The 25,624-nt window shown below is 40.0% G+C and overlaps 1 protein-coding gene across 2 annotated transcripts in view; it reads right to left on the bottom strand.

Moving 5' to 3' along the window:
- PPP2R2B (protein phosphatase 2 regulatory subunit Bbeta) overlaps positions 1 to 25,624 on the bottom strand; it is a 470,158-nt gene that overhangs the window by 419,877 nt on the left and 24,657 nt on the right. The window lies entirely within an intron of this gene.

Raw genomic sequence — 25,624 nt, 5'->3', positions numbered from 1 at the left:
TTTATTACTGCAAGACCATAATTCACAGAGAAAAGTTCAGAGAGGTCAGTATTTATTACTACCCGAAGTGTTTCATTTGCAAGAATTATAAATGGAAAATCTGGCACATAGTTAGAAATGTAGATCTTCCGATACATAAATTTGCCCCATTGATTTTTATGTATTTCTTAAACTGTGCACTGCTGCTTTCAATATTGTTTTGGAACAGATTGACCATAAATATTTAAATAACTGCTGTTCAACAATCAAAGCTATTCACAACAGTAGCTGTTTGAAAATACAAATGAGATCTGCTGAGGTCAAGAAAAGCAAAGTTAAATAAAAAAGATTCAATGTAAACTATCACTTGGTACTGTTTGACAGCCAAAATAAGAGAAAGTTTATGAGGTAATGCTTGTAATATATTAGGTGGTCAATAAATATTTTTGGAATGAGATGTATGCCTAACGGTATTTACCACTAACGTGGGGATGGGAGAGATGGAAGATTTTTAGCTTTCACAATGACTAAAATGATATAACTACAAAAACATGGAAAAGTGAGAGCTAATGCTGGCTAAATATTTTTACTTTGCTTTTTAATCCTTCCATTAGTTTGAAAGGATATATGCTAAAGTCACAGAGTGCTTTAAATGCAGGGTCTACCACCAAAATACAGCAAAGTGGCCCTTGCCTTAACAACTAGTTGAAGACATATTCTCATTATGTAACCTGAATACTTAGTCTTTCCACTGTCACATGTAAAAGATGCTAAGTCACTTAATCATTGTTTTAAATATGTCCTAGAGAATCCTTCCTCAAACTCCTAGGCTAAGTTCAAGTATTCTATATGATAGCTACGGGAGTGCTCTGCTCAGATCTTCCTTCAGGGAACATATGCTGTGAGGAGTGTAGTTAGCTGAGTCTTCCAGCTGCCACCCTTTCAGTATTCACCACAACAGCAACACCAAAGGCTATGTTCTCCCTAGGATGCTCCAAACCAATGACTGAGTGATGCAGGTACTAGATCTGTCCATTCCTGACAATCTTTGCTTTAGGGCTCCCAATAATCTGGCCAAGGCTTTCTCAAAGCTGCATAACTGTATTTTTTTAAAATTGATTTACTAGACCAAATATTTAATCTATTAAACAAAAAAAGAGTAACAATGAGTTGTGTTTTATCATATGTACATATATCCTATGTAGAAATAGTAGCATAGAGATTAGAAAGGGAAAGGAATACTTCTGTATATATTACACATAAGTGGTTAATACTCAGACTATGATAAATTAGATTTATATTAAAAATTCTAGAGCAACCACAAAAATAAAACAGGTATAGCTAATAAATCAATAAAGGAGATAACATTCTAAAAATAATCAACTAATACAAATGATGACAGAAAAAGAGGAAACCCACAGGCTATGAGAAAATATTTGCAAATCTTGTGTCTGATAAGTGACTTGGAACTAGAATAAAGAACTCAAAACTCAATTGTAAGAAAGCAAACAATCCAATGAAAAACAGGCAAAAAAATTTTAACAGACACTTCACCAAAGAAGAAATATAAATGAAAAATAAGGACATGAAAAGATGCCCAGGTTCATTAGTTATTAGGGAAATGTAAATTAAATCTACAACAGATACCACTACACACCCATTAAGATGGTTAAAATTAAAAAGACTGACTTTACCAAATGTTGGACAGAATGTGGAGGAATTGGAACTCTCATGCATTGCTGTTGGGAATGTAAAATGCACAACTGCTTTAGAGAACACTTTGGCAAGTTCTTAAAACATCCCCCTGTTATTTTATCCAGACATCCCATTCCTAGGTATTTACCCCAGAGAAAAGAAGAAATATCTCCATATAAAGAATTGTCCATAAATATTCACAGTTGCTTTATTTGTTGTAGATCCAAACTTGAAATAATCCAAATACCCATCAACAGGTAGATAAAGTATGGTATGTATATTCATACAATGGAACACTTCTCAGCAGTAAAAAGAGTGAACTGTTTGATACACATAGCAACATTGATGATTCTTAAAATGATGATGCTAAGTGAAAGAAGCCAGGAAAAAAAATAATACTGTATGATTCTATATATAAAAAATTCTAAAAAATGAAAACCAATCTATGGTGGCAGAAAGCAAGTCAGGGAAAAGGAAGGATTACCAAGGGGCACAAGAAAACATTGGGGGTGATATTTTCATCCTCTTAATTGGTGTTAGTTTCATGGGTATGTATATATGTCAAAACTTATCTAATTGTATATTTTAACATGTACAATTTACTGTATGCCAATTATACCTCAATAAAGCTGCTGACATAAGCAAACTATTTGAATAAATATTTCTGAAAAAATGTACAAATGGCCAAAAAGCACAGTTTCACCATTTTACCAGTAAGTATCACATTTGGTATAAGATGTTTGTGGTACCCTTCATCAGGTTAAAATGTTCCATTCTACCTGTAGTTGCTAAGAGATTTTATTATATTTACAACACAGATTTTTAAAATTCAGTCTAAGAACCTTTGCTTTTAGGAAATTTTAATCCATTTACAATTACTGTAACTAATTGACCACATGATTATTTACATTTTACTTATCCCACTTGTTCTATATTTTTCATTTTCTCCTTTTTTACCTTCTTTTGGACTGTGTATTTTTTTTTTTTTGATCTTTATTGGAGTATAACTTTACACTGTTGTGCCAGTTTCTGCTGTACAACAAAGTGAAAATGCTGTATTTATACATATATCCCCATATCCCCTACCTCTTGAGCCTCCCTCCCAAACCTCCCACCCTTCTAGGTCATCAGCAATCATCCAGCCGACCTCTCTGTGTTAGCGAGTTGCTTCCTAATAGCCATCTATTTTACATTTGGTAGAATATAAATGTCAATACTACTCTTTCACTTTTTTCCAGCTTCTCCTTCCCCACCTCCCCACGTCAACTCTGTTCTCTACCTCTGTGTCTTTATTCTTCCTCTACCATTGAGTTCATCAATACCATTTAAAAAAAAAATCCATATATATGTGTTAGCATACAGTATTTATTCTTCTTTTTCTGACTTACTTCACTCTGTATGACAGACTCTAGGTCTATCCACCTCACTACAAATAACTCAATTTCATTCTTTTTATGGCTGAGTAATAGTCCATTGTATATATGTGCCACATATTCTTTATCCATTCATCTGTCAGTGGACATTTAGGTTGCTTCCATGTCCTGGCTATTGTAAATAATGCTGCAATGAACATTGTGGTACATGTTTCTTTTTGAATTATGGTTTTCTCCGGGTATATGCCCAGGAGTGGGATTACTGGATCATATGGTAGTTCTATTTTTAGTTTTTTAAAGAACCTCCATACTGTTTTCCATAGTGGCTGTATCAATTTACATTCCCACCAACAGTGCAGGAGGGTTCCCTTTTCTCCACACCCTCTCCAGCATTTATTGTGCCTAGATATTTTGATGATGGCCAATCTGACTGGTGTGAGGTGATACCTCATTGTAGTTTTGATTTGCATTTCTCTAATGATTAGTGATGTTGAGCATCTTTTCACGGGTTTGTTGGCCATCTGTCTTCTCTCTCAGCTGGTTACTTATACATTATTTTATCCTTTTAAAACAATGATTACAGATTATGGTATATACCTATTAATTAGTAGAATATAATTTAACAGATTTACTACTTTTCCCCCAAAGCTAAGGCCTTAAATATTTTGATTACCTTGCTCTATTCATCTCTCCCTTCTGCCTTTTATGTTATTTTTGCCTGTATTTTAAACTGTACATAATGATATTTTTATTTTTTTCATCAATAGTCAATACTTCTTATTGTTCTTCATTTCTGAATTTTAAAATACATGTCTGCTTAGCTCTCACTCAGCTACAACCCATGCTGCCTATCATGTCCCTGAGGAGCAACCTCTCACATCTCCTCCAGACACAAGTACACTCTATCCTGAAGAAGAATGTCCACTCCATGGCTGTCACTAGAGCCCCATTCTCATAGGGACAGAAAAGAAAAGGAGTGGAATATAATCCACTGCTGTAAGAGGAGTGGAATATGATCCCACTGGCTTGATGAAAAGGCTCTCCAATTTGGACTGCCACCTTAAAGACTTTGGAGATTTGAGTTTTACTCCAATTCCCAAAGATGATCTCTATAACAACCTGAGAGTGATTCCTGGTTGGGCCTTGCCAACCAGGAACTAGCAGAGGTAGTTAGTAGAGCAGTGTCAAGTGGCTATATCTATGTCACAGTGGGAGGAGACCATAGCCTTGCAACTGGTACCATTAGTGGTCATGCCCAGCACTGCCCAGACCTTTGTGTGATCTGGTTGATACCAATGTATTTTTTATTAAAAAATGCATGTCTGCTTGTAATAAATCATCCCAGATTTTATTTACTTGAACATATCTTTATTTTGCCGTTATATTTGAAAGGTATTTTTAAGGATACAGAATTCTAGAGTGGTGGTATTTTCTTTCAGTATTTTTAAAACTGTCATGCCACTGTCTTCTGGAGTCCATAATTTCTGTTACAAACTCAGCTGTAAAATTGCTTTTCCTTTAATGGTAGTAGGATTTTGTCTCTGTTCTTATGATTTTTTTTTGTTTTTCATTTTTAGCAATAACACTATGATCAATCTAACTATGATTTTATTTATCTTGAGTGGCATTAATAGCACTTCTTTAATCTGCAGCCCAGTGACTTACATCAATTTTAGAAAAATTTCCACCAGAGCCTTCTCAAATGTTGATTTTTCCCATTCTCTCTCTTTCCTCTCCTTCTTGAACTTTGTTACAAATGTTAGACCTATTTTCTCCTGTGTAACTTTTAGGGTCCTTTCTCATTGCTCATACATTTTTACTTTATTGTTTTTGTCTGGATGTATTTTATTGACTAGCTTTCCTGGTCAATAATCGTCTCTACTGCTCTAGTATAGCAGCTCTTAAATCCATTGATTGAGATCTTAATTTGACTTATTGAATTTTTAAATTTTCTTGGCTCAAGATTTTCATCTACTGCAATGACATGGTCCCAGAATTTACCTTCCTTCTCCCTGCTACCCCTCAACCACCACAAAACTAGCTTCCTGGTTATCCTTGTAACATCTGCATGCTATTTCAAGAAGTGTGATAGTGGCTAGATTCTACAGAGCTGTATTGTCCCTAGAAGCTTTCTCTTGTTGTTTGTGTTCCCCTAGAAAAGAGCCCATTATCTTGCCTGATTTGAGTAATTAAATATTGTTTGTATATCAGATACCTCTCTGCGAGCCTTGGAGAGCATCACTGATTCAGATGGCTGCTGGCTTAAAAGAAGGAACATTGATGTCAGAGTTTCCACAATGCAAGGCCTTGTCTTTGCTCCAACAGCAAAGCAATTACTCATCTACACTCGGGCCAGATGAATTCTGATTGAGAGGGTACCACCCTACATTAATGAGAAGCAGGGTCTCAATGCTGGGCCCTATCCAAATCCCATTATGTATGTCAAAGAAGTTGTCATTATCTGAAATTCCCTGCGGATGAAAGGCTAGTGGAGGAGGATGGGGGAGAGGGTTCAGTATACATGCTTCTAAGGCCACAGTCGTCTGATTTTACCTTTAAGTCTGGATGCTCCACCCTCCTTTGCTGGTTCATCTGTACAACCTATAAATATTGGAGAATTCCCAGAGCTTGGTGTTGGACCTCCTTCTATTCTCAATCTTTACTTTTTCTCTTAATGATAACCCAGACCCATGGCTTTAAATACCACCTCTACATCTAACTCTGTTCTCTTCCTAATATTCCAGACACAGACATTTAGTGACCTATTTGATGTCCCCTGGTAGATGTTTAATACATAACTCAAAGTTAATTTGCTTCAAAGAGAACTGTCTACACAGGCCCTCCTTAACAACTATTGTAATATAGCAACCCAACAATTACTAGCACATCATTCTGCTCTTATTTTTATCAATAGTGACTGCAGGTGTGTAATATTTCATTCTATTTACTTATAATCTATATTCTATTTCCTCCCATTAGAAGATAAGTTACATTAGAACAGAGGTGTATATATTTTGCTTGCTACTGTTTGACCAGGACCCATAACTTGTTCCAGAACATAGTAAAAGAAACTGAGTGACTATTTGTGGAATGAATGTGAGAAGACCGTGTCTTTTTTCCTGAGATGACGTTTGGCCGGAGTGAGGTTGGGAGGGTTGTAGACAGTTTGAAATCTCATTCTCTTTGTTATATGTAAGCCTACATAGCAAGTCAGCTTTCATTATGAGAATGGCACTCATATCCCTCTATTGACCCCACACTTCCTTGTCCAAAATAATTTACCCCAAATTCATTCTTTGCTCTCCATTACCTCTGCTGCCTCCTAATCCAAGCCTCCTTCCTCTCTTTCCCATCAACTTTGATAGCCTCCCCGTATTCTCCACACAGCAACCAAAGTGATATTTAGAAAAACATAGAGTATTATGTCCATGTCCTGTTTTAAACCATCCAAGGTTTCCTATTATACTTAAAATAAAACCAAGCTTCTTAATGCATATATATGGAATCTTAAAAAACTGTATTGATGAACTTAGTGGTAGAGGAAGAATAAAGACGCAGAGGTATAGAACAGACTTGAGGACATGGGGAGGTGGGGAAGATAGCTAATGGGAAGCAACTGCCTAACACAGGGAGATCAACTGGATGATTACTGATGACCTAGAGGGGTGGGATAGGGAGGATGGGAGGGATGCTCGGGAGGGAGGCTCAAGACAGAGGGGATATGGGAATATATGTATAAATACAGTTGATTCGCTTTGTTGTACAGCAGAAACTGGCACAACAGTGTAAAGCTATTATACTCCAATAAAGATCAAAAAAACAGAAAACAAACAAACAAAAAAACCAAGCTCCTCATCATAGCCTTTGAGGCCATGCATGGTTGGGCCCCTGCCTCTTTTTTATGACTGTGGACTCCCCACTCTCTCCCTTGATAGCTAAGCTCTGACCATATTGCCCTGCTTCCTTTTTGTTAACATAGCAAGCTCGTTGCTGCCTGAGGTCCCCTTTACTTACTATTCTCTCTGTCTAGAGGATCCTCTTCCCTGGTTTTTATACAGCTGTTGACCTCACAGCCTTCGAGTCTGGAGCTTCCCTGACCATCCCATCTATGGCCACAATTTTTCATTATCATATTGCCCTGTATTATTTTCTTCACAGTTCATATAGCCAACTGAAGTTACCTTACTTACTGAAATGTTTTCTTTTGACTGTCTTATTCCCTACCATTTCCTCAGCATCTAAAATAATGTGACACACAATAGGTGCTCATTATTTATTTGAGGAATACATAAGTGAATGAATGAAAGAGAGGAACTCCCAATCTCTGACACCATTGCTGCTCTAAATGTCATTTATTTGGGATGAGTCCTTGTTTATTCCTTCTTTACTTAAAAAAAAAAAAGAGTAAGCTTAAAATCCATTTTTCCCCTTGCTTATACTCTCTCCTTACAGAACTATTATCAACTTCTTTTAATTAAAATGATTTAAGATATATTAGTCTCTTATTGGTGCCAGACAATATGCTTGATTACCTCATTTATTTATTATGCCAACCCTCTGCATTAGATCCTGTTATACAGTCCATACTTTATAAATCTGAAGTTTGTGATATTTCAATTACTTTCTCAAGGCCACAATACTAAACAATATTCCATTTTAATTTCTCAAGTGAACTTCAGGAACCAAGGAACCAGGTAGGATGAGGAGGAACTTGGGACCACTGTTACTTCCCCCCTCTCCCAATAATCCTTCGGTTATCAGTGATGGTAGGAGATGAAGGGAGTGTAGAGGAGGAGGAGGAAGAGGAGGAAGGGAAGGGGAGGAGGGGGGGGGAGAGGAGGGGGGAGAGAGAGAGAGAGAGAGAGAGAGAGATTGATTCATATCATGATGACCAGAGAAAACTTTAATAGCAAACTCTGAACTCAGCTAATTTAGCATCTTTCCCTGAAGGAAGGACCAACCAAAGTCAGATCATTGACTGTGAATATCTTCTTCTTCTATCAGAACAACTCTCTTATTAGTGGATTCTCAAGGCTTTGAGTTCAAGAAAATCAGAAAGGCTGATTTTACTTGGTCAATTAGTCTTGGGGCTTAGCTTGACCAATTCATTCTGTTATTCAAAAAACAAAATTACATGTGAAGTAGAAACTTATTTGTATACCACCAAGAAGAGGTGTACAGTTTGAAGTAGAAGAGACTAGGAAGAGAGAAAAGTATAAGGAAAATCTTAGGAAGATAGAAGACCACATAGACCCAGAGCCTGTTTTTACACAACCTCAAATGTCAGTGAAAACTGATGGAAAAGCAGTTCAGGTGTCAAGATGATTGGCTAAAATTTTAATTTTCTATCTGGTTATTTGGCATCATAAAGATAGAATCATGTTGAAGCACTTTGCAAAGTGTTTTCAAAAATTACTGTTTCTGTTCTACAAGCTTTCTTAGAATTTTATTTTTCTATATTAATGTCTTGGGGGTAAAAAATGTGCTTATTTTTGTATATGGATAATCAGCCTTGATGTAAAATCCATTAAATATAATCACACAATCATATCATTAGGAAGGCTATTTTTGAATCAGTAATGATTTAGTGATGGCTTACTTTGTGTCTAGATCAGCCAATGGTGGGCACAAAATATTAAAGAGATCACTAGCAAATATCATTAGGCAATTTAAATGTGTCGGGAATTTTGCTAACCACTTTCTGTGAATTAGCTCATTTAATTTCCTATCAATGCTTAGACAAAGCTATTATTATAAGTCCAGCTTTATAGGTGAGCAAACTATATGTCAGAGAGGTTAGCATGCAGTAGGGTCAGGAGAACCCAGGCAGTCTAACTTGACTCCAAACATGCTGACATACAACTCTTCAAGGAACCTACAGGTTTTTGGAGAGAAAAAATATGCATGTATGCAGGAAACAAATCATAACAAAAGGAGCTGTGGGATCAATGGTCTATGAATGAGGCTAAACCATAGACTCACATAGGTGACACCATGGTGTTAAAAGCAGATGAGAGGGAGGTTGGAATTAACATATACACACTACTATATATAAAATAGATAACCAACAAGGACTTACTGTACAGCACAGGGAACTATACTCAATATTTTGTAATAACCTATAAGGGAAAAGAATCTGAAAAAGAATATATATATATAGTATATATATTACATATATAATATATATAAAAATGAATCATTGTGCTGTTACCTGAAACTAACATGACATTGTATATCAAACTATACTTCAATAAAAAAAAAAAAAAAAGCAGACGAGACTCAAGACACAGTGACTCCTGGCATCACAATCTAAGGGAAACTTAGCTCCAAGTGAGTAACCTGTGGATGAAAAACTAAGTAGGATGGGAACCTACGCTTGACTCCGGGAGATTATATCTATGGACTCAGATTCTCTGCCGACAAACACTCTGAAATTTCCTTGTGCAGTAGTTGCCTTTGTCTTCTTCCTAAAAGAAAGTTTTCCTCAACACAATCTAGTTTGTCTTACAAACAAGCAGCTGGCAAATCGAGGGTGTGATATTATGTACTGTAAAGAGGTATTGAGGCTGGCAAATTCTTATGCTTCTGTGCCACTTAGGATTTTATTTCTAGTTCCTCAGCATGGGTTTTTGGTGTGGATGAGAGTTTTATATTGGGTGGTGGGTGGTGCACGGGTGTGTAGGGTGAGAGAGGAACTGTTGTGTGTCGTGAGGAAGTGTACACGTGTGCCATCTGGAGAACAGCACTGCAAAGCACCAGTCCCCCAGGAGCGGTGTGAGGAGAGATGAGTCAGGCCAGGAATAGCATTTCCTGACTGCCCACTCACTGGCACACCGCCAGAAGGTTTTATTTTCTTCTCTAGGTTCTAATCTTCAGATTCATATGAAAAGATGATATTGCCAAAGCTAGTGATGAGACGCTTTATATAATAATTAGTAGGATTAATTACAAGACTCTAATCTCCTGAGGGCAGGGATCAGGTCTGTTTCATTCACCATTGTATACCAGTATTCTGGCATGAAGTCAGGACCTAACAAGTATTTGTTGAATGAAGAAATGAATAATAAATGAATGTAATATTTTGTATTTATTGGATCAGATCCTCCCAGTGCATCATTGCTCTCCTGGGTCTCTGAGAAGCTGGCAACTCTGATTGCATTAAGTATATGGACTGTTTTTAGAAGCAAGTCCTTTTGACCCATTAGCAACCCACTCCCTGGTATTTTTCAGGAGTATGTAGATACATAGTTCAATTAACAAGCAATTACTGAACTCTACTGTTGGAGCACGGTTAGAGGAATTGGGGATAGTGCATTGAACAAGGCAAACAAGTCTGTTTTCTTAGAGCTTCCTTCTTATAGGTTAAGCATCGTAATAAATACAGGGATGATATGACTGGTGGTCATAAATGCTATGAAAAAGCAGGGAAAGGAGAAAAAGAATGATGGACAAACACTATTGATAGAGTGTAGCCCCTACCATCTCCCCTGAGGAAAGCATCATCCAAGGCCTAGAATCAACTTCATGAGGATTTCATGAGTCCTGCCTCTATTAAGTTACACTGGAAACTATTCAAGGATTTCAATGGTGCCCAAGTTTTAAAGATTTGGGGAAACTATTTTCCACTTTATTGTTCAGAAATCTATTCAATGAGTGTCTGGTGGGATAAAAAGATGGCAAAAGTGATCAAGAAAGTACACTTCTAGAGGAAATGATGGAAGGATTACCATAGCCAACATGCTTTGAGTACCTGCCCTGGGCTGGTAAGCACTGTATGTTCATCACCTTAATTTATTACCAAAAGATTTCCATGCAACAGGCACTATTCTTATCCCCCTTTGATAGCAAACAGGGCACAGAAAGATTAAATAAGCTTCCAGAAGTCAGTCAGCTGGTGGATGGAAAATCCAGTATTGGACCCAGGCAGCCTGACGCCAAGGCTAAATTATTAACTTATTCCCTTGTAGAGTTAAGCACACTGTCTCTTGAATCCAATGTTTTTAAACTACTCGTATAAAATCTGCTTCTTTGAAAAGTATAATGAATTATAGGGCTTAAATATTTGAGAGAATTATATTTAAAGAAAGCTACCAAGTTTACCGCAAATGGATACAGTATTCCTTAATTTATTTCAGCTTCCAGGTCATTGTGCTTGTAGGTCCCTCTGCCTGGAATGCTCTTCCCTGGGCTCTTTGCACAGCTGGCTCTTTCTCGTCAGTTCAAATGTATTTCTCCCTGTCCACCCTGTTCTTATCAGGCCACCATTCCTGAGTCATTTGCTATGCTATTAATCCTATTTTATTTTCTTCCCAGCCCTGATCACTATTTGAAAGTTCCTGGTTATTGATGTCTACTGGTGATTATCTGTTTCCCCAACCAGAATGCAAGCACCACAAGGTTAGAGGCAGTAACTGCTTTGTTTCATTCCCGAAATTTCTCCTGAGCCTGAGCCTGAACCCTGCCTGGTCCCTCACAGAGGCTTTAAAAACATGTGAATGAGTTCATGCTCTCCCTGGGTTCTGCAGCCTCAGCTCCCAGAGGGCTTTCCTTCTATAGAAGATCACACTACTGGCAGCATCTGCCCACCATTCTGTGCAGAATTAGAGCACCAGATATAAAAGGAGAGATCTGCACTGGAGGCCTGAGAAATACTGGCCAATAAGCACCCCAAATGAACTGTGAATGCTCTGAGGGCTGCCAAGGAGACCAGGTAGGAAGCTTATTTGCCAGAAGACCAATCTGGAGCGTATTTCAGCACTTAGGTAATATGCAAGTTCACCACTTATCTTATTTTTTGTGTGTGAAACACGGTAAACGATGTAATTCAATTAATTTCCACATTAAATAAAAATAACAGTGACATATTTTCACAAAACATATGGATCGTGAGACACAATGAAAATAACATACACATTTAACATTTCCTTTGAGAGCAAGCATGCCTTTTTTTTTCTTTAAGAACTTTTATTGAGATGCAATTGACATACAATAAACTGCATATATTTCAAGTGTACAATTTGATACTTTTTTCTTATTAGTAATGTATATATGGCAATCCCAATCTCCCAATTCATCCCCTCCATACCGCTCCCCCCAGCGGCTTTCCCCACTTGGTGTCCATATGCTTTTTCTCTACATCTGTGTCTCTATGCAAGGTCATCATTTAAACGCTATCTGAATTTCCTTATTTTGGTCTTGTTTTGTTTTTGTTCCCATCTTATCTAATGCTTATAATGGTTTATCACTTGTCTCCCCCGCCAGAACTAAAGGCCATGAGAGCAGGGACCCATCTACCTTCATACCCCTAGATACACAGTGTCTAGAACCATGAGAAACCATGATAGACACATTGTAGGTGCACAAGAAATACTGAATAAATGGACCACTAAATGAGCCAATACTCAGTTGTGTCTCTGGAGAAAGGCAGGTAGAAGACCACGATGGAACCAATGTTTACTGAGTCCCTGCTAATTCCCACGCACTGTTCCAGCTGCCTGGAACATACCTTATTTCAGTTACTTACCCTGTTAAGTTAGAAGCTTTGGGAGCCCACCTTTTAAGGAGCTAAAATGTATAGAGTGGAAGATGCATTTCTTCTTCCACACTGTAAAACTGGGTCTTGCTGGGGAAGTGGTTGTATAAAATGAAGACTGGGTATCCCTGGGAGCCTTAAACTTTAATCAGTTCACTGAGGTCTGTGCTAATATCTGATGGTGCTATATCAAAAAAATAACTTTGTACGATGCCCAGAGCATGTCTGAGGATCAGTAGAAAATTGTAACTAAAGCCTTGGCCACTGCTTTACCCAGAGGATCGTTTCCATTTATCATCTCAGTTTGACTTTATCTGAATTGGAGCCAAAAATACAATTTCCAAACAGAAGACTGGAAATTAGTGCAAATGAAGTGAATTTGGAGGAGGCTGTTCCCAGCATGTAGAGCAAGCTTTGCATAGGTCAGTTAGACAGGGAAGAGGAAAATGCAAGTTGGCACAGTGGTGTGTCTGAGACTGGAGTAGGAGCCATTGGAAGAGAATTGCTGCAGGCAATGTCTGACTGCCCCACAGCCTCAGCCCTGAGCTCAACAGTCAAGTTCAACCCATCACTTAGTGGCACTGAAGAGGTACGATATGGAGAAACACGTGTTACATACCCTGGAACTAAGCTATCTTATTAGGTACCCAATGCAGGGAAGATAGCACTCATGAGAATATTCTTGAAAGCTTAATACCAGATAATAGTCTTTTCAGCTGATTCTGTGTGTAAATACAGCCAATTTCAAAGAAAAAAAGCTTCCTTTTAAAAACTGTAAAATAATAGTGCCATTACACATACCTCACTCAGCCATTTAGAAGTACCTCAAAGCTGGTTCTCTCCTGAGGGCTTATCAAGACTGTGTGTGAAAGGAAGGAAACTCTTTACAGGGTATCCTGGAGGCTTTTTCCCCTTGCTGCCATATGGAGCCTCTATGCAGGTCAGCCTGTCATTCTAACATATCCACAGGACTGTTAGGAACTGTCAAACCACTTTCAAAGGGGGTACTGAGGCCAAAACACTGCAGTGAAGCCACAGGTTGGGTTTCACTCCAACTCTACACTAATTAACTGTGTGCTCTTGGGCGGTTCACTTCATCTTTCTGCAAGGTGGAGGGCGGGGCTCCGAACACGGCTGCCCTATCTCTTCCAGCTCTGGCTACCCATCGGGTTGGACACAAATTGCCCCTGCCCCGCTCACAGGCTGCCTCAGCCATTCGGAAAACGGCTCTGAGCTCAGGCAGGGGAGGAAATGAGTGTCGACCCTTTGCTTCTGAGTTCACCTCTAAGACCCATCACTGGCAGGTCTGCAGTCATGCCATCTCCAACGGAGGTTTAGAATCAGGGTGTTTACAAACGGGGCACCGAACCCCGTTCTCTTGAGCAGCATCCCTCCCTGAGGCTAAGTCTAGAGTTTCCGCATCTTGGGCTACATATGGAGGAAGGAAACCATGCAACATTCAGTGGTGTTGCTTATATCTTCTTTACTCTCTGTTATCGTAGGATAGTGTTTCTTGAAATACTGCACTTGAAGTTCCCTCCTCAACAGGTGCTGGAGTGCGGCTTAAAAATGGGGGTTCTTGGGCTCCACTCTGGCTCTACTGATTCAGAATTTCAGCAGAGTGTGTGAGCCCCCAAATCTGCATTTTAAACTAAGCACTCTAGGTGATCTTATGTACATTAGCATTTGGGAACCACTGTCCTAGATGAAGGGAGGAAAAACCTCACGGGTTACCCCCTGCCTACTCTTGCTGCCAACCGCAATGATGCATCATTTCTTTTCCACCACCACTTATCATCACCTACTATGTGCCAGGTACAGTGGGGAGCAAAGGCTCAAAGCACCTGCTCTCATAGAGCTTATGGTCTAGCAAGGGGAAACGATCATAAACAAATGCGAACATCTATCACGTGAAGCAGTGAGCAAATCTATGAAGTAAAACCAAGGTTAAGGGCTGGGGAGGCATGTCCTTTCAGAGACAGTAGGCAGGAGGGCCTATATGAAGGATGACATTTGTGCAAAGCCTTAAAAGAAGTGAGGGAAAGGATCGTGGGGTTGGGGGAACAACATTCCTGTAAGAGAGAATGACAATCTTTAGCCTGTACGGGGCATGCAAACAATTCTTGTGTACATGTAGAATTGTCTTGATGGTTCTAAGAAATAGATTTCAGCTCAACTTAAGGATGGAGGCATGGCCAGCATTGTCCTGAAGTCAAATGGCCAGCTTGGGCAGGAAGCAAGCTCTTCTTTGCTGTCTTACTGGGAATGTTGCAAGGCTGTTCACCGACCCTGCAAAGGTCCCTGAATCAGTGGTCTTCTTCCAAAGGGAAATTCTATGACTCTTTCCAATAAGATGGAAACACATGGCTTAAAGGCCTGGGTTGGAAGGTTGGCTTTGTTTTCCTTTCTTAGCATTTTTTTTTTCTTTTTTCTGCCTTTTTTTTTTTTTTTTTGGTCTGCAACTAAGTTGTGTTGCCGTTAGGCAGGACTGAAACACATTATTTCATTATAACCAATATCATGCCTTTTTGGTTAATGCTACCTGCTTGGCTCCTGCAGCATTTGGGGTTCCCACCACCTGCTTAGACCTTCTATCATCTGGGTCACAGGACCATGAAAGGATGAATTTATAATTAAGGAAGGACATGGCTTCATAACTTTTGCTAAGATTGACTTTTGGCCAACTGTCCCCTGAGAGGGCCACCTTGCTATTTATACATAAATATACACAGCTAACCGTATGTACCACTCTCTCCAGAGGCTTGCATGCAGCAGCTATTTCTTGTTGAATAAACATGATATGAAAACATTCTTAGTGGTTTTGTCCTAAGAAAGCCTTTCTCTTCCTTCTAAATACCACGCTTTGCAAGTGTTGTGTCTGGAAAAGAAAACACACACTGTTTCTCAATACCTGAAATGTTTACTGCCTCTTCAAAACACAACCTTGTGTGTTCCTGCCGTTGCTCATTAAGAATAACAGTTCCTTTGTCTGGATGTCAAGACAATGGCCAGGTTTGTGTGTCATAAGAGTGCTTTACACAAATGCACCTTGAGGAATTTGGGGCGTACACAGAACCATCTACAAGTCTACTGCACTGTAACAATAAGGGCTGCTTCTAGCAAAGCAATCATGTATCTCTGTTTTGAGTGGCTAACTCCTTAAATTATGTCCACCCCCTCTTAGCCTCTCTCTTCTCACAGTGGTCAAAAGAATCTTTTCAAGCTACAAATATGGTCAGATTTCTTTTCCCAAGTTCATACCATTTCATAATTTCCAGTTGGTCTTTGGATCCAGACCAAACCCCATCATTCACACCACAGAGACGTGCAGGGTCATAGCACTCAGCCTCAGCCTCCTCCAAACTCCTTCGTGGTCTCTGTGCTCCAGCCACACCGACCCTCCTTTAAGATCTCACGTTCACCATGACCCTCTGGTGACAAGACCTTGAAAACATGCTCTCTCCTCTGCCTGGAAGATTCTCTCTCTCGTTCTGCCTAGTTCAGTTTCACTCATCCTTCAGATCTCAGCTCAAGTGATACTTCTTCAGGGAAAGTGTCCTGATCTTCCTATGCCTTACAACCCCCTGTTGGACCTTGTCCTGATTCCGTGTCCTCTCCATTACAGCATTTGCCACAGTTTATATTCATTTGATGAGTTTACTTGTCTTTCATCAGGGCACAGACCACATTTATTTTTACCACCAGTGAACCCACTGCCTCGCCAATATTTGATATATAACAGATATGCTTTAAGTGTACTTTTTAAATAAATGAAAAAATAAATTAATAACATCTTTTGCAAGGAGATTCACTGATTAATGAATTTGCCCCTAACATTTTCAGGTAAGTGACAGTCCCATGTATCAACAATAGGATTCAGATAGGGCTTTCATGTATGTCTTCAAATTTATTTGCCTCCTGTTTGCTTTCTCTACTAACCATGCTGTTGCAGACACTTGTGAAGACAAAGGCCTTGGCCATCTCCGCCCATCTTTTCTCCCAACTCAATCTGCCAGTGAAGAAACAATGACTCAGAAAACTAATGGGCCAGACTCTAACAACAGTGATGATTTCACTGCCAGTGATTTCTCTATTAGATTTATAAAATTTCATAAATAAAATTGAGTCAAAATGAAGGAATTGCCTTGGGGCACAAATACCAAAGACAAGTAATGAATTCAGAAACACAAGTAAGAACAACACTAATCAGTGTGTATATTACAGGCAAGCACCAGAAAAGATGAGAGAGGTTGAAAGGATCAAAGAATGAAAAATCGAAGCTTTTTTTGATGGAAGCGTGATGAAATGGCAGGAACCCAGGATATGCAATCAGACCAGCTTGGTGTTACCACTGGTGAGACCTGGACAAACGTTCTGTCACAGCAAGTACAGGGACCATCTATTAAGTGGCTACCGGGCATATGCAGCTCAATGTTTTAATCCTTACAATAAACATGAAAAGGCAGCATTATTTACCTCCATTCCACAGCTGAGAAAACAGACACTCAGAGGATAAATAACTTGAAGTCATGTTTGGAACTCTGGTTTATCAGATTCCAAAGCCAAAGTCTTTTCCAACTAAATATTTCATCTCACCAGTCCTCCATCAGTATTTTCACCTGTAAAGGGTGGATACTACCATGCAGGACTGCGTGATAATTATCTCCATGTGATAATAATATAAGCAGAGTGCATGAGCCCCAGTGGTTTTTATTTAAACATCATCTTCTGTCCTTCCCATTTCTTACTCACTCTTGAATTCCTTATGGATTTTTATTAGAAGCTCCTCAAAATGGGGTTACCACTCCCAGCAAGGTGATTTCATATGCAAAGACTCAAGAGGGGGACCTACTTCACAAAAACACCTCTCACTGAATTTCACACCAGCACCACCAGGTTTTATTATATCTTCGTTTAACTCCAAGGCACAGCGGGATTAGCCACTTTCCCAAGAGACACCAATGTCAGAAGAGAACTAGAAACTAGTCCAGACCGCTAGCTGAGGATTTTTTCCATCCCCACATCGTACCAAAGTGCACAGGGCAGGAGTTGATTTCAGGGGCTTCTACTAGTATGAATTATATTAATAATTACAACAGCTAACTCTTAAATTGCACCAGGTACCACACTACTCACTTTGTATGATTTATCACATTTACTCACCAAAGCAACTCTTTGGCATGTGCATCATTTTTACCCCTCCTTTTTATAGGTGACAAAACTAAAACCCCCCAAATCAAATGGCTTTCTCTGCATTAGGTAGACGGTTTAGCCAGCACATGAATAAAACATCTTGAAAGCAAATTCACAGCTACAGTGAAGCAGACAAATGCACAGTAGAGGTCCACTGAATGTGTAAGAAGATGACACTGACCTTGAATCTTCCCAGGACAGCCACTTATCTGCCAGACATCTTGACCAAAGGCAACCTCTTCTTAGCGGCAGGATTTTCGTCTGTCATTTCAAAGGGATCCACAACTGATCAACCTCTTTCTCCCAGAGCTCTTCCCTTGAGCTCTGAATATATTCCTCACTCATGGCTGTTTATCATAGGCTCAGCTTTTGACCTCTGACTGCTCATGAGATTCATCTGGGGGATCTTTAAAAACCAGGATTCCTGGGGCCAACTTCTAGGGAGTCTGGGGCAGAGACAGCCTCTTCCCTTCGCCACAGCTGATTCTCATGCACAGCCCGGGTTAAAACCTACCATTAGGGCTGTGTGCCTATGCCTTTCTCTCTCCCGCCAGACCATAGTTTCTTCAGATAGGGATGAATCTTTTCTGTCTTTTCAGTTTCCACGTGCTGAGAACAATGCTTGAATATTGCAGGCAGTAGTATGGGGCAACTAAGAGCCTGGACGCTGGAGTCAGGCAGTCTGGGTGCAAACCCTGATCTACCACATATTAGCTGTGTGGTTTTGAGTAAGTTACTGTATAATTTGATGCCTTGTTCCCCCATTTGTAAAATGAGAACACTTACCAATACTTGTGATGTTTTTGTGAGATTTATGTGAGGTAGTAACTATAAAGTATTTAATGCAAGGTCTGGCATGTAACAAACCCACAATCAATGCCAGCTATGTAGAGAGGCAACAAATTCGATCCACATGGAAGCTTAATGCCTATATGTGACAGCTGTGGTAAATGTGGGGGAATAAAACAATATTAAGTCCAATTCACTGAATATTCGTGGGCATTATGCTAGATGTTTTACCAACATTTTTTTTCTACCTTCATAATAATACCTGGACATGTTATTATTGGAGAAGGAAATATACCAGTTAAGTAACTGAAGATCACCCAGCAGGTAATTCTCAGTTCTGAGATTGGAACTCAGGTTCATCTTGTTTCAGAACTCACTCTTTCCACTTTATCACTAAGACTTCATATAAATGTTGATTCACATCCATTCTTTCAATCAATAAGCATCTATGCCATGCTTACTATGCACTAGAAACTGTTCTAAGTTCAGGAGACATAAAAATGAACAAAACAGAGAATGCCTCTGCTTTCATGTAGCTTACATTCCACAGCATGAAAAGACTGGTGACAAATAAGTGGATATGTAACATGTCAGGTAATGGTAAGTGCTATGGAGTAAAGATAAAGTAGGGTAAAAGCAACTGGGGAGTGTGTGTGTGTGTGTGTGTGTGTGTGTGTGTGTGTATGTGTGTGTGTGTGAGAGATTTTTTTTTTCCATCTGACTATATTGTAATCTTTTATTCTTTTCATTGAAGTATAGTTGATGTACAATATTATATGTTACAGGTGCACAATATGGCGATTCACATTTTTTAAAGGTTATACTCCATTTATAGCTATTATAAAATATTGGCTATATTAACATATTGTACAACATATCCTTGGAGCTAATTTTATACACAATAGCTTGTACCTACCCCTATATGGCCCCGCCCCTCCCTCTCTCCACTGGTAACCACTAGTTTGTTCTCTATATCTGTGAGTCTGTTTCTTTTTTATGTTCATTAGTTTGTTGTATTTTTCTTAGATTCCACATATACCTGATATCATACAGTAGTTGTCTTTCTCTGTCTGACATTTCATTTAGCATGATAACCTCCAAGTCCATTCATGTTTTTACAAATAGCAAGATTTCACTCCTTCTCGTGGTTGAGCAGTATTCAATTGTGTATATATGTACCACATCTTCTTTATTCATTCATCTGTTGATGGACACTTAGATTGCTTCCGTATCTTGGCAATTGTAAATAATGCTGCATGAGCATTGGGGTGAGACTCTCTAGATAGGAAGGCCCTTAGATAGGAAGGCCAGGAAAGGCCTCGATAAAGAGACGTTTGAGTGTTGGATGTGATAAGATGTGATTGGATTCTGGATAATTTTTAGGAGTTTAAGCCCAAGAGAATTTACTTTATAATTAGAAGGATATGAGAGACAGAAGGAAATCAAAGCCAATTCCAAGGTTTTTGGCTTGAGTAACTAGGAGGACAAAGTTTTCGTCTTCTGACCCGGAGAAAAATGCTGGACAAACAGGTTTTTCTTGAGAGGAAATCAGAAGTTCTGTTTTGAGATCTCTATCACGCATCCAAGTGGAAATATTGGGTAGGCAGTTAGATGTATAAGTCTGCATTTTAGGGAGAGGTTGAAGCTAGAGATGTAAAATGAATAGATGATATTTAAGACCATGAGATCACCTAGGAGCAAGCATAGATTAAGGAGAGGACTGAGCCCTGGGCTCCAATATTTATAGGTAAGGAAGATGATAAGCAATACAGTAGGGGAGTCCGAAAAGGACTAGCCAATGAGGAAGAAGGAAACAGAGAGTGTGGGCCTTGAGGCCAAGACAAGAAACTCTCTCAAGAAGGAAGCAGCGATGGTCCAAGCCACCTGCTGAGAGCTGTAGTAGAGGAGGCCTGGCAGAGGACCATTGGACTCATCAGTGAGGTGGTCACTGGTGACTCTCACAAGAGCCATTTTGGTGGAGGGATGGAAAGAGTAAATTGGAGGAAAAGACATGGTGACCACGTGTAGATGACCCTTCCAAGGCATTTTTCTGGAAAGGGGAGCAGGGAATGAGGCAGCAGCTGGAGGGGGATACAGGGTCAGGAGATGATTCCTTAAAGTGAGATGACTTACAGCATGTTTGTGGACTGCCACAAACGATCCTGTAGAGAGGAAAGACGTGGTGATAGCAGAGGGGGTGGGGCCGAGTGCAGGAGTAAGGGACTTGAGTAGGGGTCAGGGGTGAGATTCAGCTCACGGGGGAGGACTTGCTGGCCTTAGATGAAAGCAGGAGCAGTTCACCTATTATAAAAATGGAAAACAAATTTTAAATGTAAAGCAGTGTCAAACAATGTAAGGTTGTATCTCATTTAATCCTTATAACCCCTTCGGGTGGTGTAATATTATTTCTGTGTTACAGAGAATCACAGTGTGCATTTAACACTTTGAATGGAGGTGTGTATTTGTAACAATGAGAAAATGAGTAGTTAGGGAATGCTGTGGGTGGAAGTGTGTTTGACATGGGCCCAAAGAGTGGGTTGGTTCTAAATACGTGAAAGGGGCCAAGAAGAGAATTCCAAAAACATGAAATACAAGAATGCTATAAATATATAAAAAGGCACAAAACAGAGCAAAACCCTTTCTTAGCATGTACCTTGGAACCAAACTGCATGGCTTCTAATCCTAGCCCTTGCACTTAACAGCTGTGTGACCCCGGATAAGTTACCTAACTTCTCTGTGTTCTGGTTTCCTCATGTTTAACACACAAAGACAGTAACAGTACCTACATCATAGGATTGTTGTGAGGAATATGCAGACGCACCCATGTACACACACAGTGGAACTGTGCCTGGCAAATAGAAAATACTGCATGGTTTACTTCTAAAAGTAAAGAGCTAGGAAAATGTGTATTTTTTCCTCTGTGTGCATGGAGACGTCCAGCAGCTGTACTTTTGGGTGTCATTGGAAGATACTCTGCTTCAAGAAGTTTCTTCCTCTTGAAGGAGCATTATTGAAAGAAGACAGGTAAGTTTGTTCATTCACTCTGCCATTCAGTCCTTCATTTAAGAAGAATTTCTTGAGCATCTACCCAGTCAAGCTCTGTACTAAGCAGGTTTCAGAAACTTAAGATGAAGAGGGTAGGATCCCTGTGTCCACGTCTGTCTCCTGGCCACCAGGAGACAGACATGGACATAGGCTGTCTCAGTATACCCTGAAGGCTATTCCTACACGGATCCTCAGGAGGAAATGTGCAACATCAGGGACAAGAGCACTGAGTTTTTATTCAGTTTTTATTGCGTCTTGCCTCTACCACTTTCCTAACGGTGGCTCTGGGCAAGGTGGTGTGTGTCAATTTCCTCACCTGTAACATGGAGGTAATGGCGTCTGACACAAGAGATTGTGTGAGGAGCCAATGAGATTGTACAGTTACACTGCCAGTCATCCACAGGTTTCGTGGAGCTATTGCTGCTTCTCTCTCATGTCTTCTTCTCACTATTACTGTGGTTTACGTGACTCCTAAAAACACCTCCATCTTTGGAGTTGTTGAGGAAGCATTCCTAGAAAGACTTGACTCAAACTGAGTTTTGAAGGATGGATAGGGTTTGCAGCTGGGAACCACAACCAGACAACGTGGGGACAGGATCTGGCATGTGGCAAAGCACATCACCCTTTAGGAGGAGAAAGTGCCTCTACTAATTTGTAAGATTTGACGTGGTCCTCCCATGTCAGGTGCCAAATTCGGCCCATCAGCAAATAGGAGGCAAAGTTCCTCACACCTCACTGGTCTCTCATTCCTGTGGGTCTCCCCATTCTCTCTGTCCTGTCTGCAATGGTTTCTTTTTGACCGTGATTGGGATTTTGGTCCCTTAGTCCTGAAGCCATTTTGCTGGATGAATCCTTTCCTATGGGGCTTTCCTATGTGCTCCCTTAATGAAGTCCACAGAGAAGGGAATACAGTCCAGTGTCTTCTCAAAACCCTATTTGTGCTGTTTGTGCATCAGCATTATTTAGTTGTCCCTTTTTTCTGGTTGTGTCTTCTTTCAAGTTAAAGTAGAGCATGGTAATTAAAGCAGATCCCTTAAGTATGGCCACCAAAAGCTCCCCAACCCACAACATTTAAAACAACTAGCATTCACATAAGAGCTAATGCTTTGCAGAATGTTGTTCATGTGTTTTTATGATTTACCTATACAACAGCCTTGGTACTGGTCATCTTCTTCTTCAATAAAAATTACTGAGTGATTATTGCACTTGGTATTGTTGGTGTGATGGCGGTACAACAGAGAGCAAAATTACATGGGAGTCTTACTCTCATGAAGCTCTCAGTCCAGTAGGGAGATAGATACTGACAAAATAGTTATATCAGTCTATTCACAATGGCAAACTAGAATAGGTGCTCTGAAGGAAAGAAACCTAGTTCTTTAAGAGCTATGGTCAGCTGAGGGTCAAGGATGGCGTCTCCGCTTTGGCTGAGAGTTAAAGGCTAGAGTTCATAAAGAATGGGGCATAGGGGAGAAAGAAGCATCCCCAAAATCTGTGGTCAGACGGAGAATATCGAGGAACCCAAGAAAGCCTGTGGCTGGAGACCCCGCAAGGAGGAGTGTTTGGGGACACTCAGGAAAGTCAGGCAGGGGTCAGAATATGCAGGGCCTTGGTGGGCCATGGGAAGCCATTGACAGTTTAAATGCAAGTGTGTCTGTGTTTGAGGGGGTGGGATGGTATCATATTTCAAACAAGTATTTTGGTTGCAATTTGGTGGAGCAACTCTCTATGTGATGGAGGAAGAAACAGGCTTGGGGACTGAGAATGAGAGTGAGGAGAAAAGGAACTAATATTTGTTGACTACATATCGTTGATTTACCCTCTGTACAATGTGTTGCTGTATACAACGTGCTTAGATAATGCGTTGGATGTAGTAAATACAACACAAGTGCAGCCTGGTCATCATCACCATCACCCTGCGTGTGGCATTCTGAATGTACTTCTTTGCATGTTCTACAAAGGAGGAAACTTAGGCTCAGAGAGGTAAAGGAATTACCCAACGTCACCCAGTTAGCATATGGTAGAGCGAGGGAGCAAAGCCCAGGATCTTTCTGTGCTGAGAAAACAAAGTCAAGGCAAAGCTGGGAGGACAATGCTAGTCTTCTCAGTAGGATGGTTCCATCCCCAAAGCAGGCCAGGAATTGTTGAAGCTCTTTAAATTGTTCTATAATTACTCTTATGGGGATTATTTGGGTCATTTGGATTTATTGGACTTTCACAGGGATAGACACAAGTTATCCATTCTTGACTTTTTCAATTAAAGAAAATATGAAGTTCCCAGCCATAACTTTTCCAGAATAGGCTACAGAGTGACATGATTGCTACCAATATAAAAACACAAACTCAGATCCATTCTGACAGCTTTTTCTCCTCAAACTCTAAATAAGTGTAACAAGTTTCTAGTGACACTGTGATGTGTTTGAGGAAACCACTTTATGGCTTAAGACAGTATAATAAATAGTAGAGACTTGAATATCTAAGAAAGTGCATGGGGTGTGGGACTCAAAAATGGATGGCATCTATCATGTAGCAGGCTTTATGAAGAACTTTAATTATCACTTAATTCTTAACATCCTGGGAGCAGGTCTTTTTATTTCCATTTTAGAGATGAAATTGGGCATAGAGCAATTAAGGACTTGGCCCTGGCCACTTGATATTTAACTTTTGCCTTTTCTACTGTGCCCCAGTGTCTCATCCAGGATTTTAGTGTTTGGCAGATGCTGTTTTCCTTGACCATTGGCTTTAATAGGTTTAAAACACATTTAGAGACAAGTCTCTGCACCTCCACCCCTAAATCTGATGATAGTTGGTGATTCAGAGATTGTTTGCTTTGACATAAAATGGGGTTTGCATTTTGATGGAATAAATCAGTTAAATTTGATTTTAAAATACAGTTCAAGAAAGTTCTTGTGGTGGTGGTATTTTGTCTGTACGAGGTAGGGTTTTTACTTTGACTCATATACAAAACAGCAACTGAATAGAACAAGTGTTTGGGATTTCAAAGTTTAAGCTGGGAGAAGAGAGCAGGGGACCAATCAGAAACCACTGAGGCAGCTTCCTATATGAGTTTAAGCCATTTGTATTTGGAAAGTTCCCCTGGAGATTTCTATCCATGTTACCCCTTGTCTCTCCCCAATGTATATAGGGACTTGCCAAGTTTCTCTCTGTGAGGGAAGAAAAATTTCTCAATGGGCCATCTCCTTTAGCCACCAAGAAAATTTTAAAGAAAATATCCAATTTTTTAAAAAAATCTATGAAACATCAATGTCTATGGAAAATACCATTCTCAGTTTCAATTCAAGGGTGATTCCAAACTTCTATTCCCTTTTCCTGGGGGTACTGACTTAAAAGCACCTTATGGTATAATACATGCTTCTCTCATTTTGTATACACGGTCCCCAAACCAGGCTCCTCCTGTGAGGATAAGAAACAAGGGTGGGTTTTCACAACAGGCTGCTCTCCAGCTCAGCTCTGGAAGAGCTTGTCTGGACCTGAGGCGGAGTTGCCGTTCCTCACCATCCTTAGCCCACTTCCATCAAGGACCGCTTGTAGGACAACCCCTAAGGCTGAAAAATAGCCAGCCAGTGGCTTTTCTTGAAAGTGTTCTTTCCAAGGATGTGTCAGATCAAAAGAAACAGGGAAATCACACAGAGAAGATGCAAGACCAGCTACTGACTCTAGAAATGTTGAAACCTGCAGTGCTTAGTTGAAGGGGCATTGCCAGAATGTTTACAAGGAACACGCACGTGCACACAGAAATTCTCCCTCATGTATGCATATGATGCGAGGTTAGAGGGCAGCAGAGGCGGTGCCTAAAAAGACCGGGAACTGGGGGACTGTTTGTACAAGACTCAGCTCACCCTCGCCTTAAGGCATCAACTTAGGACCCCACAAACCACATTTCCAGCAATCACTGAAACTCAGCTGCGATCTTCCTACCCTGCGCACCAAGTACAGACTCTGAGCAAACCAATCCAACAACCCAACCAACTCTCCACAGTCATAGAGTAATAAGCCCATT

The sequence above is a fragment of the Hippopotamus amphibius genome, chromosome 1 (genome assembly GCF_030028045.1).
Source record: "Hippopotamus amphibius kiboko isolate mHipAmp2 chromosome 1, mHipAmp2.hap2, whole genome shotgun sequence".
NCBI classification, from domain to species: Eukaryota; Metazoa; Chordata; class Mammalia; order Artiodactyla; family Hippopotamidae; genus Hippopotamus; species Hippopotamus amphibius.
Note: the sequence above shows the minus strand (reverse complement) of the source record. Positions and strands in the feature narration are given on the sequence as shown.